Source organism: Mus musculus, chromosome 12 (assembly GCF_000001635.26).
Source record: "Mus musculus strain C57BL/6J chromosome 12, GRCm38.p6 C57BL/6J".
NCBI lineage: Eukaryota > Metazoa > Chordata > Mammalia > Rodentia > Muridae > Mus > Mus musculus.
Window position 1 is genome coordinate 14,993,026 of NC_000078.6, and position 16,206 is coordinate 15,009,231.

The 16,206-nt window shown below is 37.8% G+C and overlaps 1 long non-coding RNA gene across 1 annotated transcript in view; it reads right to left on the reverse strand.

Annotated features, from left to right (window-relative positions):
* Positions 1 to 3,363: 3,363 nt before the first annotated feature.
* 4930448C13Rik (RIKEN cDNA 4930448C13 gene) overlaps positions 3,364 to 16,206 on the reverse strand; it is a 54,001-nt gene continuing 41,158 nt past the window's right edge. Inside the window, exons 6-8 of the long non-coding RNA NR_045960.1 lie at positions 16,058 to 16,169; positions 4,814 to 4,884; positions 3,364 to 3,618 (exon numbers count right to left, since the gene is read on the reverse strand). This is a non-coding gene — a long non-coding RNA (RIKEN cDNA 4930448C13 gene). The remainder of the gene's footprint in view (positions 3,619 to 4,813; positions 4,885 to 16,057; positions 16,170 to 16,206) is intronic.

Below are 16,206 nucleotides of genomic sequence, written 5' to 3' on the forward strand. Positions count from 1 at the left end.
TCCTGGAGGGAGGGAAACCAGGAAGGGGTATAGCATTTGAGATGTAAATAAAGAAAATATCCAATAAAAACATTTTACTTATTTTTTATTATTTTTACTTATTTAGTTACTTTACATATTCATTTGTTAGTTTGTTTATCTGTTTGTTTATTGTGCCTATGTGTGAATGTATGAGTATACACATGTCATGAGGAGATCAAAAGATAAATTACAGGAGTTAGTTTTCTGCATCAATCATTTGTGTTCTGAGGAATGTACTCAGGTCTGCAAATTTGGCAGCACGGCAGGTATCTTTATCAGCTTACATTTTCTACTGGGCCCCAAAAATTAATAAATACACAGATATCAATTTTCTTGTGGATTGAAGAGTTTTGTGTGAACAAAAGTGATTAACATTTAGAATGGATTCATACTGATATTTTAATTATACAAAGGCTACAATGATAGAACACACATACCAACAGGAGTATATTCTACAATCTCTGCAGTGCCAAGTTTAAGAAGCCAATCCCCACGCCTACTAAGTGGTCTAGGCATGGAGTATTACAACTAGAATTACCTCTTCGTTTTTAGCATCATTTTTCAGGAGATGACCAATCAACTGAGGATAGTCAAATGTATTTCCTTAATAAATTGTGTCAGATATCCTGCTAATCATTCCATCTCCCCAGGACATGAACCTCCACTCAGAATACAACCGTAAGCTTCTTTTTCCATGATCGAGCTTGCTGGTACTCCTCCTGCCTTTGAGACTGTGAAATGGTAACTGGGGTTCTTTCTATACCTACCTCTGAGGAGGTAAGCTACTTGTTCTTATTTGAGAGACGTTTTGCCTATTTTTACAGAGGCAATATGAATAGAGCCTTTTGTATTAAATAAATTAGATGCATGAAATAAAACATGAGTTAGGAAAGCTTTCAGACATTCTAATTTCATGACTGTGAATGCTATATTAGTTTTGGTTTTTGTTCTTTGTACCTTTCAGTGTAGCCTTGAATTCATGATTATCCTGCATCAGCCTCCTAGGTTTAAGGGTCACCAAATATACCCAGAAAAGTGAAAGACACAGGATATTTAGTTTTTCTTAAGCTGTAGATATCAAAGCAGAGCCTCTTTACTTGGTACTCAGTTAAGAATACTAATAGAACTTTGTAGCAAAATTCCTTGAAGGATTTATTTTAGCCATTCAACGGGCGAAGATAAATAAATGCACATTTTAGGGCAATAACAGAATTTTCATAGTAGTACCTACAGTGTAATAATTTGCTCTTTTCTTTAACCTCATTCTTTACAATGTCATATTTGTTGAGGATGTCACTCTTTGTTCATATTTGTACATTCAGAATATTTGAGCATATCTAATTATTTTTAGCATTGTAATCAGTAAAATAAATAATTTAATAATGACTACTCAGTATTTGATAAGCCTTAGTGGCAGGGCCCAAAGGCAGTGTCCTCCTATGGAATTCATTCAGGGGTAGAATGGCATTGTTCTCTCATGGCCCTAGTCTCCCAAACTGAATGTCTCTGTCTATGCTAAACCAGTGTCTCTCCGCAGCAAAGACTTGTAGAAATCATTGATTAAGACAAAATGGTAGTCTCTTGAGTATCTAGAACAGTACATTTCGTTCAATTTTTACTTCTTTAAAAGAAATGAACATGTATACCACTACTTAACTATGACACAGGTTTCCTTACTCAGAGGAATAGGATACTAGAGAGTTAATGGCTATCAAAATCATTAGAATATAGGGTTCCTGTCTCACAGTCTTGAGGTTCAATTCTATGATTAAGGGAAGAGGTATTTTAATGAGGAGTTTTAATGTAGAAGAGAACAACAAAGTAAAGAAAACAATCAGAACTCCTGTATTGAAAAGGATGCCATGGTGGTTTGAACAATAAATACCCCTCCTTGTCTCTGGTATTTAAATATTTGGTTCCCACTCTGTGCTCCATGGGGAGGCTTAGGAGGTTTGTCTTTGCTGGAAGAATTGTGTTACTAGGGATGTGTTTTGTGAGTCCATTTTGCTCTATGCTTCCTATTTGTGGTTTGATAGATGAATACTCAGCTATTCCTGCTGACCTGACTCATCTTGTTGTCATGAGGTCTAACCCTCTGGAGCCCCAAGCCTAAACCAGCCCTCTTTTCCCTAAGTTGCCATGTCACAATGTTGTATGATAGCAACAGGAAAGTAAGTACAATACATGTTACTAAGGGGCCTGCTCTAGGCTTTATTTAGGATGCACTGCATTGAAACATAAGAGGTATTATAAGTCTTCTAGTCACCCTACCCATTAGATGTCCATGGGTTTGCCATCTATGTATATGGTTTAGGGAATAACTTCCAGGAGTCTGATCACACATATCCTATAACCTAATGAGTTCACTATAGTTGCTATGAAAGAAGAGAAGAAAGTAACAAAAAAATGGAAACTCAAAGTTTTTGGTATTTCTAGCTAGAACAGAACACCAGGAAAACCAAGGGCATTTTCTGATGTCTGTCCAAGACAGAACCAGTTGTCATTATCAACAAACAGAACCTCATTGTCAAGAACACAGCCCTAAATTGCCTGTTTAGTTTCTTTCTCCTGTCCTCATCAATTTCATATTATGCGTTTCCTTATGACAGTTTATGATAATCCTTGCTAATATCCTGTGGTGGTTTCAATGTGAATTGCCCACTAAATGCTTCATATGCTAGATGTAGTGTCCAGCTACTGAATCCAACCATTGAGAAGAAATTTGATTGTGAGGACTTAGAGCTAATCCATGCAAACATGCAATGAAAATGTAGTAAACTAATGGCATTATTGAGAGATGATAAATGTCCTTAGAAATAGGCCAAGATGAAGGGAGAGGTTCAGTCTGAAGGTGTCCTTGTGGATACAGTTTGCCCCGAGCCTTCTTTTGCTTTGTAGCTACCACAGAGATAATATCTAATCATATCTTGTCCTCCTCCTCTTCCTCTTCCTCCTCCTCTTCCTCTTCCTCTTCCTCTTCCTCTTCCTCTTCCTCCTCCTCCTCCTCCTCCTCCTCCTCCTCCTCCTCCTCCTCCCCCTCCTCCTTTCTCCTCCTCCTCCTCCTCCTCCTCCTCCTCCTCCTCCTCCTCCTCCTCCCCCTCCTCCTTTCTCCTCCTCCCCTTCATTTCCTCCATGGCATTTTGCCTTACTTCAAGCTCACAGCAACAAAGGTATTTAACAATAGCCATAATATCTGAAACCATACACCAAAACAAGCTCTTTTTCAAACTGTTTCTCTAAGGTAGTTGTTCTTAACCTGTGGGTTTTGATCCTTTTGAGGATTGAATGTCTGTCACGTGTTGTATCCAGCTTAAGGCCATGAAGGAGAGACAGAGTCCAGACACCGTTTGATCTTAAGGTTTATTCACTACAATGGCAAGCATGAGTCCATAACACACGCACGCAGTGCCTGACTCAGAGGCAAGCAGCTGAGAGGCTCACAGGCAAGGCTTGAAATCTGTCTGTGGCAGCAGCACCTTAGTGCAAGGGAGGCACGTTCAGTTTTCCTCTGGTCAGAGAGCAAGATGGCTGGACTGTCCTCATTGTTGCAGCGTCAAGATTCTTTGCCTGCCTGCTGCCAGCCTCTGTTTTTATTTGCTGCAAGGGGGCAATTACTCTTGAGCCAATTACAATGAATCATTACATCATGGGTGTTACTTAATTCTTCTCTGCTACACACAGCTGACATGAACTAGCTGTACATTGCTGCAACATCCAACTCAGTCCTGATCTTATTTCTAGTTTAAATGCATTCTACAATGACATCACAGGAGTCACATACCATATATCCTGTATATCAAATATTTCTAACAGTAGTAATTATGAAATAGTAACAAAAATAATTTTATGGTGGAGTGTCACCACAACATGAGGAACTATATTAAAGGGTCACAACATTGAGAACCACTGCTCTAAGACATTTCCAGAGGAAGAAAGAACCTAATATAGTCCATTAAATTCATTCAGTATTCAATACATCATGAGCTACCTTATACTCATATCCTTATCAAATTCTGTTCATAATATATAATAGAGACATTCATTAGTATCACCATTCACTCTAGAAATCAGAATTTCAAATGATATTGGGTTTTTATTTTATATGTATGAACATGGTTATATGTTCATCATATGCATGTAGTAATGACAAAGACTACAAAGAAAAGACATGAGATCCTCTGGGACTGGAGTAACAGATAGTTGTGAGCTCTCATGTAGATGCTGAAAATGAATCTCGGTTCTTTCCAAGAACATCAGGTACTCTTTACCACTGAGCCGTCTGTCTACTACCACCCTCAAGTCAAAATAGGATTTGAAAAGATAAATTGCACAGAGTCATGAAGTAGGTCAAGGAAGAGAATGAGCTTCATGATTGGCTATCTCAGCTAGCAAATACTTGCACAACTTCTCTTCATTCACACTGTCTGTCATTGAGATTTGTTGGCCTTTTTTGTATGCTTTCCTTTGCTTTCAACATCTTTGCAAAAAAAAAGCTAGCCTTGTAAGGAGACTAGCATACTAATGGCATTTTAGAGCACTAATTGTGTGGATGCATTCTGTCTAGGTCTACTGGCCTCTCTCTGCTTAAAGTACTTATTCAAAAAAAAAAAAAAAAGAAAGAAAGAAAGAAAGAAAAAGAATAACCTCACAGTGCAAATTCTTTCTCAAGCCTTTTGATGTCTAAATCTTAATAAAAGCCTATTGACAGCTTTACAACCCAGAACTGTCTTTCTCAAGGACCTGGGGACCATAGCCTTTGAAACGCAATCATCAAGGAAAATACTATCCTTACCTCACAGGTTGTTTTGGAAAACAGAGACTTAATGCTGTTAGGTGTCTGGCTTCAAAGAATAAAGCCACTGCCTGTTGGGAAGATGTGCAAAGTTTACTTTTCTTCTGGGCAAAGCCCAGCAGCCAGACCAAGTAACCTAACATTCACCTCACTACAGCTGTACAATCTCCCTACATTGCATGTTAGTGGCAAGCAGAGAGGAGCAGGATTACCCAGGAGCTTGTGGAGATCTTACCCTCTACCCAAAGGAGCCATTTCCCTCATCACTGGCAGAAGGGAAAAATGGCTGCCTGCAGTGCCTATTACCATGCTAAAGTGCATCCCTCAATATCACAGAGTGCTTGTTTCACATTCTGTTCTGCTTCCTAGCTCTTCTCACCTCCTCCTCTACCAAACTCCCCACTCATGGGCTTCCTTCCCACCAGCTACTCATTCTCCTTATAACCCTGCTTTAGACTATGCCTCCTCTTGCCATTCTCTGTCTCCATCTTTTTCTCTGCCCACTCTCTCTAGATATGTCTCTTTCCCTCTCCTGCTCTGTCTCTCTTTCACATACTCTCTCTCCTCTTTCTCTCTCTCTCTCTCTCTCTCTCTCTCTCTCTCTCTCTCTCTCTCTCATTTCTCCCATCTCTGTCTCTGTCTCCATCTGTCTATGCCTCGGTCTCACTCACTCTTGCTCTTCTCTTGCTACTCTCATGGTCAACTCTATTCTGCTCACATGTTCAGTCTATTTCTTTTTTTCTCTGTCCTGGAGTTTCCAGAAGTCTTTGGCTGTTCTCCCTCTCATATTTACAATAAAACCCTTCCATTAACCATACTGTGCAGGGGTTACTTGATTCTTCACAGGCTACACATTTCATCAGTTACATAAATTATACATAATTGTTTATTTTTAAACTTTAATATGTATTTTATGCAATCAGTGATTATAGTCAGCTATGAGTCATTTACCTATAATAGATATATTTCAATGCCTTTCTAATGCTATCATAATTTTAAAATACTACTGTAAACTTGCTAATTTTTATAAGTTAATTTTTATGAGTAAGTACATCTTGTTTTTTCAATGTTATGAAATAGGTTATTTTAGACTGATAGATACTATTAAAATATGTTTCAATAACATGTAAAATTATCTCTGATGTGCATATTTGCTGTGAGAAAATAAAAGGACTAAAAAGAATTTAAAAATATATAAGTTTTTGGGTTAGACATAGAGCTTATTCAGTGAAGTAATTGCTTTACAAATGTCTTAGTCAGGGTTTCTATTCCTGCACAAACATCATGACCAAGAAGCAAGAGGGGAGAAAAGGGTTTATTCAGCTTACACTTCCATACTGCTGTTCATCACTAAAGGAAGTCAGGACTGGAACTCAAGCAGGTCAGGAAGCAGGAGCTGATGCAGAGGCCATGGAGGGATGTTCCTTACTGGCTTGCTTCCCCTGGCTTGCTCAGCCTGCTCTCTTACAGAACCCAAGACTACCAGCCCAGAGATGGTCCCATCCACAAGGGACCTTTCCCCTTGATCACTAATTGAGAAAATGCCTTACAGCTGGTTCTCATGGAGCCATTTCCCCAAATGAAGCTCCTTTCTCTGTGATAACTCCAGCTGTGTCAAGTTGACACAAAACTAGCCAGTACAACAAATATGAGGACTTGACCCCAGTGATTTATGCTTGTAATAACAGAGATGTGGAGGTAGAGATTTGTGAATCTCTGGGGATCGCTGTCCAGACAGGGTACAAGAATTGAGGAATGAGAAACTAGGAGCTAGACAGATTCCCTGGAAAGAAGACAGAGAGGGAAGGGGACCATGACTAGGTAATACAGGTAATGGAATTTTTAGATGATACAACTTCTTTCTCACACTGCTGATCAGAGGCAAAAACCTGATCGTTTCAAACAAAGGCCTTGTAGGCTCTCTTTTCCAGGCAAGAAGCCTGGCTCAAAATTTTGGAAGCTAGATGAGGACATGTCATACAACAGCTGTGGACCATCAACCATCCTACCTTTTATCAAACAGAGCATCTCTAAATTAGAATATGGATAACCTTCAGGGTTTAAAAATATTGCAGTTATCAAGAAGAAATTTCTCTGCCTCTAAGGTCCCCCTCTGCATTGCAAAGGCTATGTGTCCCCATGTGACTTCTGTATGTATGTGTTTCTTCATCCTTAAGAATGGCCTTTATCATCTATCTGCTTTTTTGATATTTCTCTGCTGTTACCTGTTGCACTTGAGATTTTTCCTGCTTTTTAAATTTTTACTGGCACAGAAAACAAACCTAACCAAAGCCTCTAGACTATAATACAGCCAAAATATTTGGTGAACTCCAGACCAATTTTTGACCTTGTCTTCCTGGGAGGAGGAACAGTGTACAGTACTGGAGGAATTACTGACACTGAAGTTTGACCTCTGGCCTCCACATATATCTACTAAAACTCTAGTGTGCATGTTCAAATGATGCTTTGGGGATCTTTGAAATGCTACTTACTACACATACACCAGTGGGCACAAGCATAAAATATTTCTTAATGGTGTCAACAAAATTATTTACAATACAGATGAAAACCCTTTTGGGTATTATTACAAGATCATTCTTCATTAGGCATTGGCTAACTGCTTAGTTTCTTTCGCTTAAACTCTATTGCCACACACAGTATGTACTCTATCTTGTTATTTCTCTTTTATTTATCTAATGAAACATACTCACATCACAAATCACACTGAAGGCCAAGAAGATGATTCTGCAGCAAAGATACTCAATGCCAACTCTGACTAATAGAAGGAAGGAACTCCATCTACGAAGTTGTTCTCTAATATCTATAGGTGCACATGGCATGCAGGCAAAACACCACCACCATCACCACCTACACCTAAAGAACTTTTAAAATTGTAAATCCACTTAGAAAAAATATGAAATGGGTTTATTGTCATTTACTGTTATAAGCTTTCCACACAAATACTTATAGTCAGATAAAATGTTTGAAATGAATGCTTCCTTGAGAACTATGTTTTCTCTAAAACTTGTAGTTGGAACCTTAATCCTTAATGTAAGTATATTTGGAAAGAAGGACCTTAAGACTATAATAAGGTCTGTGAGATGGCAACCCCATACCTCACTTGATGTTCTGTCTTCCTGCTGGACGTGGGCTCAATAAGTTCCCCCTCCCTTCTATCCAGCATTTATTTCATCAAAGGTTCCCTCCCTGTAAGTCCTGGTAGTCTCTCACCTCCCAGGCCTTTGGTGCACTCTGGAGAGACCCCCAAACCTACTATTTCCTGAGGTTGCCTTTTTATATTCTTTCTGCAGGCCCTCAGGGCTTCAGTCCAGTTTTCTCTCACCCAATACCAGATCAGGTTCCTCCCTCCCCATCCACTTTCTCTCCCAAGTCCCTCCCTCCCTCCCTCCCTCCCTCCCTCTCTCCCATTGCTTTCTTCTCTCTCTCAACTGGGACTGAGGCATCCTCACTTGGGCACTTCGGCTTGTTAACCCTGTTGAATTCTGTATGTTTTTTTTTTCTAATATCCACTTATTTGTGAGTACATACTATGCAAGTTTGTAGCCTCCCCCAGCCTGAAGTGGGTTGGGGCCACCTGGGGTGCAGCTTTCTGACTTGGCTGGCTTCTTTTGATGTGTCAACTGCCCTTCTCTTCTCTGAGATCCTGCTGCCTGCTGAGATACCTTTTGGGCTGGCTCTGGGCACCAAGGAGGGAATGGGGGGGTGGGGGTGGGGGGCAGAAATTGATCAGGGCAATTTGTCTTGACCTCATTTGCAGTCTAAGTCTCTTTTTCAGCCCCAGCCTACCTTTCAGGAGTACCCAGTTCTTGTAGGCAACAAGTGGCTTACAACTACATATTGGCGCCTGAACCAGGGACCTAGAAACGAGGGATACACTGAAGGACCGCTGTCTTATGTGGAGCTCCAGGAGAAGGGAAAGACAAGAAGATCATATCAGGCACAGTGAGCAACAGGTATTTATGCTAGCACTGGTTTTAAACTTCATTTTTTAAAGTGTTGCTGGAGGTACAATACAATATGGTTTAAGTTGGAACAGTGCTGATGTGGCTCTGATTCCACTTAGGATTTGGCAGGGAAATATGGGACTAGAAACTTCAAAACAGGTGGTTGTCCGTAGTCAAGAACTGCATTAGGTGAGAGGAGTAGGGCTTAAAGTGTGTTTTTCAAACACATGACATAATGCAGGCCAAAAAACTAGGCCTCTAAGGATACTTCTAGTTGAGATAATATTTAATGTGATTCTTATCCTAAAAAGTAGACTTAGAGATAAGATTTAAAACAATGTCTCTTCAATGAAGCATTAAAATTTGCACTGTCATGCATTCATAGGTATAAATTGGCAGCCAAACTTCGTAACATGATAGTGATGTTTCTAATATTGATTTTAAAGATGATAAATTGTTTTAAAATTGGGTTTTGCTTTCCCAAAGTTGTAGTTATAGTCTAATATTGCAAAAGAAATCTGCTGGATGTGATGGCACACACCTTTAATCCCAGCACTCAGGAGGCAAAGGCAGGCAGATTTCTGAGATCGAGGCCAGCCTGGTCTACAAAGTGAGTTCCAGGACAGCCAGGGCTATACAGAGAAACCCTGTCTCGAAAACAAAACAAAACAAAACAACAACAACAACAACAAAAAACAAAAAACAAAAAAAATTCTAAAATCTGTCCTCACTGCAAGAGGAACAAAGCTCAGAGCAGCCTCAGAGGGGCCTGTGCTAATGTTTCTTTTGTTTTGCAAACCATGACTAAGGAAGTTCTTGGGACCTCACCCCTCCCTTCATTCAGGGGAATTTCTCTTTAGCTAAAAGAACATTGTTGCAGATCTATCCAGATGTTGTTTTAAATAAAATTTAAATTCAGAATTTATAAAAGGTCAATGAGGCTGTAGAAATTATAAAGGCATTACAATCTGGTTTGCCTACTTCATATAAAGTTATTATAGATTGAAAAGTTTGTTTTTTCCTTTGCATTCTGATAATTGTAAAGAGTTTGCTTCTAGTGAACTAGTGATCACTGGAAAATTTTGCCTCTTGGTATGGCTAATATAGCTTTGCATTATGTAAGAAAAATTTTATTGTCTCTGCTTCAATACAAGAAGCTAAGAGTTTGAATCTTTCAGTGTATATTGTTTCCTAAGTGGAATGTACTTTATTAGCTAATGCCTCTCAAGGGAAGTTTACTTCAACTCTTTACTCTCGCACAATGAGCTTTAAAGTTCTGGGGAGTAGCTGTTGCTCCATAAGATTCAGAAGCAATATCTTTTTAATATTTAGGGTTTTAGTTATACTAGAAAATTGTGGTACAGAAAATCTAAGAAAGAAAAATTGATTTGCTTCAAAATTTTATTTTTGAAAGCTTCCAGGAGATGTTAATTGGCTAAGACATTGGCTAAGACCTCACCTTAAGGTCTTAAAGTGACTTAAACCTTTGTTGGATGTTATCTTGAGAGACACAAATTAACTAGTAAAAAAACAAAAGGCTTTCCAGAAAATAAAGGAAGCTTTTATAATTGTTATCAATTATAATCAATGGTAATTAAATATTAGCTGCTTATTTTAGTTATGGTTATTAAATGTACCCACAGCAATTCTTTGGCAAGAGAAAACATTAATGTAAAATCATCCTTCTTCACCTCAAAGTAAAGTTTTAACATCCTATTATAAGGCTGCTAAGGTGCTAATAAAGAATTGTTAGATAAATTCATATATTTTAGAAAACCTATAACAAAAAATTGTGTCTTAAAAGTCTGACAACGTGTCTGTTCCTTGTTCCAAACAGCAATTAAATTGTTTATTGCAGAATATTGATATTTGGCCTATTGAATACCGTCATTTTAAATAAAATTGATAATCACTATCCTAAAGATAAGTTAAAAATTGTTTGTATGCATGCTTTTGTACCTTCTATAAATTCATGCATGCATGCATGGCATTTACTGTGTTTAAAAACAGCCCTACTATGGGAGAAAAGTACATGTGAATTGGATCACATACTTATTCTTTTGAGTTCCCTCCTGCTTCAGCACAGATAATTAAATTGTGTGCTGTAGATGGTGTTTTAAAATGTTGAAGAATCAAACTTATTTTGTATATTAATACTCAATATTATATCTCAGAGCTTACAATTGTGTAAAATTGTTCATCCCTCAGATACTATAAATTCTCAAATTTGCAATGGTTTATGCATATACAACTCATAAGAGAAAATGCTGTTCTTTTTAGAAGACTGATTTTGTACATTTAAAAATTTGTCCTAGATTGCCTGGACAAGACCTTAAGGCAATGCCATGATAGATTCATATCTCAGGCAGATTACAGGCCTTACACAAAAATAATTGGCCATATATTCTTTATATAATCAAAACAGCAATGGTGGCTAAAGATATTATTTTGGTATTTTTAGAGAATGGGCATGTGAAATTGTAAAAAAAAATAAAAAATATTAAAAAAATAAAATTTGTTCTTAGTGCCCTCAGATTCTACCTGTTTCCACATAATGGTGTTAATTCTTGAGAATGTATACTTAATCATTTGCTGAAAATGGATACTCTTATTTCTGATTAATAAATTATGCACATGTGACTATTAATACTTTTCAAGTGATTTTTTTTTTTTTTGCTTCTCTACATACAGGAGAGGCCTCTAAAAATATAATTGATCATTGTTTACAAGCCTTTAATGATATGGGATTGCCTAAACTCATTAAGACAGATAATGGGCCATCCTATACTGGCAACAATTTTACTTCATTTTGTAAGGAATTTGGTATCAAACATAAAACTGGAATTTCTTATAACCCCATGGGACAAGGAATCGTTGAACATGCTCATCGCACTCTGAAAAATTGGCTTTTAAAAACAAAACAGGGGCAGTTATACCCCCCAAGGTCACCAAAAGCACATCTTGCTTTTGTCTTGTTCATTTTAATTTTTTTGCAAACTGATATTAAAGGTCAGTCTGCAGCAGATCACCACTGGCATCCAGTTACTTCCAGTTCTTATGCCATGGTTAAATGGCAGGACCCATTAACTAATGTGTGGAATGGTCCAGACCCCATTTTAATCTGGGGAAGAGGTTCTGTCTGTGTTTTTTCACAAAAAGAAGATGGAGCATGATGGCTGCCTGAAAGATTGGTTTGTCAAGTGGACAAAGATCCTGAATCTTCTATTAAGTATGATTCTAACCTTATTGATGGCTAAAAATCCTTTTTAGCGGAAAAAGTTAATTTGGAGCACAGCCTCCACTCTCAGAGAATTTTCAGCTTTTCTGTTAATTCTCAAAGCCAGCTCCCCCATTCAGGAGGTCAGAGTCTGAGCTTGATGGTTGTTAATTTGCAACTGAATTAAGTACCTGAACTTCCCCAAAGAAGCTTTTTTCCTGTTGTTTTTCAACTGTCTCAACTTTGTTTTTCAAGCAGGTCAGTCTCTCCTTACAGACTCATTTCAGCAAGCATGCAGCCTTGCCTCCAGCAAGTGCAGGTGGCAGAAATTCATTAATATGAAGAAGCATTTTAAGTATATATTGTGGCTTTGGTCTGATTTGGGAATAAGGTGTGCTATGAGGGCTAGCAAGCCAATGATGGGCAACCAGATTTCGGAACTATATCAATCTAAGACAGAGGTACATGCCAAGAGGCCATGGTTTATTAATAATACATCACAGAGCCATGTTTGTGTAAAATAAACACAAACAAGCTGCATGTATACTCCTTGACAGATAAGAATAGTTCAGGAAAATCTGAGATTTCCCAAGTCAGGCATGGCTGCCAGCCACCATAACTCCCAGGCAGGACTATGGAGCATAACTAAATTTTATGTCTCAGTCCAGCTATTTTTATTATATAATCAGGGAGGAATTGTAGCCTCCCCAGCCTGAAGCAAGCTGGTGCAGACCTTGTCACCACTGAGGTGGGGCCACCTATAGTGCAGCTTTCTGACTTGGCTGGCTTTTTTTGATTTATCAACTGCCCTGCTCTTCTCTGAGATCCTGCTGCCTGTTGAGACACCTTTGAGACAATCCACTTTGCACAGAATCTTTGGGCTGGCTCCAGGCTCCAAGGATGGACTGGCAGGGGTGGTGGGCCTTCCCCCTTTATAAGCACAGTCTCTTAGTAAACTCATGGGCTGTGATCAGAGCAATTTGTCTTGACCTCATTCTTCTCTTGCCATCTAAGTCTCTTTTTCAGCCCCAGCCTGCCTTTCAGGAGTACCCGTTCTTGTAGGTCGTGAGTGGCTTACAACTACACATGTCATTTTGTGTCTGAGTTACCTCACTCAGGATGATATTTTCTAGTTCCATCCATTTGCCTGAAAAAGTCATGATGTTCTTATTCTTAATAGCTCAGTAGTATTCCATTTTATATGAACCACATTTTCTGTATCCATTCTTCTGTCATGGCTTCGTTTCTAGCTTGTCTTTCCATCTTGGTTTCTAGCTTCTGACTATCTCAAATAAGGCCACTATGAACATAGTAGAACATGTGCCCTTGTAGCATGGTGGGCCATCTTTTAGTATATTCCCAAGAGTTGTATATCTGGGTGTTCAGGTAGATCTATTTCTAAACTCTGATCCATAATTGTTTTTGTCTGAAAGAATTCCAGGGATGGAAACGGAGAGGAGCCTAAGGAAAAGAAGGTCCAGTGACAGGTTCAAAGTGGAATCCAGGTCAAGGGAAGGTTCCAAGGCCTGACACCCTATTACTGAGGCTATGGAGCGGATGCACTTGTAAAATGAAAAAAGGAAGATGGCCAAGAAGAAAGAACTCAAAGAAACAAACCTACTGGGTTCTTGACCTTAATATTCCAGCCTTCAGTACAATGAGAAAAATCCTTCTGGTTGGAAAAATACCCAGTCTGTGTTTACTTTTTGTTATGGTACTCCTGGGGATATAGTATGCTTCTAAAAAGCATAGAATACTCATAAATATTTTTAAAAACTCAAATAATCTTTTGCCTTTTATTACTGCAATGTTGAGTTGCATGACTGCTGATCTCTTCCAACATTGGCATGAGCTGAGGTCTCTTATTAAATGCTATCACTCCATATTGCCTAATAAAAATATCATCCAATATGTGCCAGGATGTAAATATATTTATTTTTGTATATATTCTCTAGCACATAACCAGCGTAGATAGCTTGAGACTATTCTAGGGGAAAATTGTACTATACTACAGTTCTGAAAATTCATATAAATAATTTATAACATAATGATTAGTTTTAAATAATATAAAATGAATCATTAATAAATCAAGTTATGTAGCCTTGCTAAACATAAAACATCACCTTTTTATGTTGATTCTCTTTATAATAGACTTTCTTTGGGATGTAGAAATAATAATTTTAGAATACATTTACACATCAATGGAAAATATTTTTTGGAAAATAATAAGAATCAGAATAATTTATTCCCATAATTAAAAATGTATTAGTCTCAACTAAAGGCATATTTCTATACAAATTAAATCATATATGCCAAGGCTACTACCTCAATTTAATGATGTAGCATAGACCAAAAAACATTTATACAGTCCACAAGGCTAAAGATTTAGATCAGAACAATTATTTTATAACAAAATACTATGATTGAATTTCTATTATGATTGTAGGAATAAAGTTTGGGGAAAAGGTGATCTTTTTAGCAAATAGTGTTAATTCAAGTCTAAATCTAAAATTTTAAAAGACTATCCTCCAGCTCCATGTTCCATGTGTATAATCAGTGAGATATGTTATATCAACCAGATATCAACAGATAGACATTTAAAACCTACGGCTACAGAGTTATAGGAATAAATAATAGAAACACTTCAATCTTAGTCTAGATAATTATATATTCAATACAACAATAAAAACTACCAAATGACTAGAGAAAATTTAGATATCATTATGATTTAAAAATCTCTTTTCATGAGCATTCCTTTTTGGAAACTTTTGTTTCTCTTAAGTGAGCATGCAAGCTCATTGTGGGTGTTTGCCATGAATATCTGGGTGCCTGTGGAGTCTAGAAAAGGTAGTCAGATCCCCAAGACCTGGAGTTAGAGGGGGTTAGGAGCAGACCAGTATGGATACTGTGAATGTAACTCAGTTCTCCTGGAAGAGAATCAAGTGCAGCTGAGTGCTGAGTCATCTTTTCAGCCCCTAAACAACTCCTTAGTAGAAAGTGAATGTAATCAATACATTATGTGATTTCAAGGCCTTTGGACACATATAAAATGTGTTATCTATGAGTGCTATAAGCCAAATATTCTATATTATGTATGATATTCTTTGGAATCTTTAGATATCTATCATTTTAAAAGAATTCAATACTTTTGATCTAATAAATTAGTTGGGAAAGAATTATACTGCAGAGAGCCATTCTTTCCTTCAAAGGATTGGCTTGACTTTGGTAAAAGCTACAAGAGAGCTAGGTTCATAGGTCTAGTACAGATGTCTACTCTTTCAACTCTAAATGTACTCTAAAGAAATGTGGTCACAGTGGATACATTTAAGTAGAAAGAAAAAACAGTATGTCTGTCAGAAATAGGTCAATCTTTTCTACAACATTCATATTAAACTCTGTTTTTGATCAGTGGCTACAAAAAATTGATCTCTATCAGTAGCATACCATTCACTTCCTGAAGAAGCACACTGAGCTTTTCTTGGTTTCTGAAGAAATATTTGGTTTTTTTACTTTAGTACTTTCTGTTTAAGTATTCTATTTAATCTGACTACTGAACTTAAAGTCTGAAACTGAGTTATACATTTTTTTGAAGATTTTAGTAGTTCTTTCTAAAATCCTGTCAGTAGTTCAAAATCAATGGCTTTCTCAATGATACAGAACACTTTTAGGGTATCCTGAAGCCTTTGGGGGTTATTTGGTACTTTGGAACACAGTCCATTGAGTGAAGCAAAGGCAGAATTAAAAGCCAGACAGGAACCTGAGCCTTAGTGCTCAGGTTTGGAGTGCTGCTTACTGGTTTGCTCTCCATGGCCTTTGCAGCCTGCTTTTCTAAAGCATCCAGGTCCATCAGCCCAGGGTTATCCTCATTCACAATGGACTGGGAACCTTCTGAATAAATTACTAATTAGAAAATGTCCTACAGTCTTACATGCCTACAGCCTACTATTATAGAGACACTTTGTGAATTGGACTTTTCTCCTCTCGGATGACTCTAGATTGTGTCAAGTTGACATAAAACTAGCCAGCATACTAGCCATGAAACAAAATAACTTAAATACAAACCTGTCAACGTAAGTGTGTTTAGTTGTAGAATGGTTAATCACCACAAGAGGAACAAGCAGCAGGTCTCTGATTGGATTCCAGATCTGAGACAGAGGAGGGAACCCATCCATGCCTGTTATAGGAAAACAAATTAGTTGACTTCAGACATG